Genomic DNA, 1,849 nt, shown 5'->3' with positions numbered 1-1,849 from the left:
GCATAGGGCTATGATCCATGCAAAACTCAATTTTATTGTAAAATATAAAACCAAAATATGAAGTTTATTTTTAGGTCATTATTATAAGTTCATCTTTAAGTCATTTTAGAAATATGACCTAAACCAAACAAATGAATTCAAATTTGAATTTTATTTTACTAACTTTGTTTTACATTTCTTAAAATATGTGTCAAATTCAATTCTTAAAATATGTGTCAAATATTGACAATTTTAGTACTCCAAAATAAGTTATTGTCCGAGGAGTAAAAATTCAATTTTGTCCTTAAGGAGTGAGTACTCACTAAGGACTAATCACATTGACGATTACATAAATTAAAATAAACTAATTAAGAAGTAGTTTCAAAATTAATCTGACTGTCTCGTAAATATTGTACGGATTATAGTAGTATGTACTATGTACTACATGAATTTATAAAACGCTCGATTTTTTATTTAATAACAATAACAATGTGACATGACATTTGGCTTACAACAACACTGTCCAGAAAAAACGAAAAACAACAACCAACAATCTTCGCAAACCGAAAATCAAGAACAAATTAACCAGAGATATCAATGGCCTTAACTTCAGGCTTCTTCACTTCCTCTTTCGGCACGGTCACCGTCAGCACCCCATTCTCCATCGCCGCCTTCACCTGCTCCACCTTCGCATTACGAACTTGCCGCTGCTCCTCTCGACGCGGTGCCACTTGTCATTCTTCTCCTCCTGCTCCTTGCTCCTCTCTCCGCTGATCTGCAGAATGCCGCCATCCTCCACCTCCACCTTAACTTCCTCCTTCTTCAGTCCGGGGACATCCACTTTGAAGAGATGGGCCTCCGGCGTCTCCTTCCAGTCGACAAGCCCTCGAAGGGGTCCCATATGTCTAGGGAGAACGGGTCGAAGACGTTGCTGCGGCGGCTGCCGAAGAAGCTCGGAATCAGAGACATTTTTACTTGTTGATTAAATTGATGAAAGCTTGTGAGCTTGTGAGATTTGATGAGGAAAGGAATGAAAGAGGAGGAGAAGTTATAGTGATGATATGAGAAATTCGTGGGTTTCGAGTGGATTCTGGATTGCTCTGTATTGGGATAGAAATGGTATGTTCTAGATTATGCTGGCACATTCCACCCTCTCCTTTTTGCTTTTTCTCTGATTTTGCCTCTGTGTTTTCAAGCAGCCCAATTTGAAGTACTATTGTGGGCTACTGGACTTGTTAGGAATATAGACAAATAATTAAGTGAGGCATGGAAAAAGTCCGGGCAAAATTGCAGGTGCTTTTCCAAATTGTGGCGTTTCTCTTTCAATTCAAGCGTTTATCAGCAGAGGAATCCCATTCCCAAGCTCTAGAAGCTGCACGGCAGAAAACAAGGACGGTTGAAGATTTTTTCGAGAGAGACTGACTACTAGGTACGAAGCAATTGATGACTGATACCATATGCTGATTTTGAACAAAAGCGGCCACAACTTAACTGCATTATGTATCTTTTGTGTCTTGGAGTAGAGTTAGACTGTAGAAAGAATTGAAGATGAAGCCACATTTGATGATCAATCAAGATAAATAGTTATTGATACATGTATTGAATTTGCGAGTAGATAGATAAACTGTATTGTATCTTGACCGTATTTTAATCAACTAGTTCATTAATAAAACGATTTAGAACATGTATTTTGTGCTTTGGAGGCTAGGGTGAGTATGATTTCCAAGAATGTCTTATTTGGACAACCTATTTATTCTTAATATATTTATATTCACCCCTTACAACAATATGTCAAGATGGCCGAGCGGTCTAAGGCGCCAGTTTCAGGTACTGGTCCGAAAGGGCGTGGGTTCAAATCCCACTCTTGACA

General features: G+C 38.5%; 1 non-coding gene and 1 pseudogene across 1 annotated transcript; one reads left to right on the top strand and one right to left on the bottom strand.

The window, feature by feature from the left end:
- Nucleotides 1-429: 429 nt before the first annotated feature.
- LOC125208462 lies at nt 430-1,246 on the bottom strand (annotated as a pseudogene).
- Nucleotides 1,247-1,769: 523 nt separating this feature from the next.
- Nucleotides 1,770-1,849, top strand: TRNAL-CAG. Its single transcript has one exon. It is a non-coding gene; the product is annotated as a tRNA-Leu (tRNA).

Source organism: Salvia hispanica, chromosome 1, assembly GCF_023119035.1.
Source record: "Salvia hispanica cultivar TCC Black 2014 chromosome 1, UniMelb_Shisp_WGS_1.0, whole genome shotgun sequence".
In the NCBI taxonomy this organism is placed as follows: Eukaryota; Viridiplantae; Streptophyta; class Magnoliopsida; order Lamiales; family Lamiaceae; genus Salvia; species Salvia hispanica.
The sequence above is the reverse complement of the archived record's forward strand: the minus strand, read 5'-3'. Positions and strand labels throughout refer to the sequence as shown.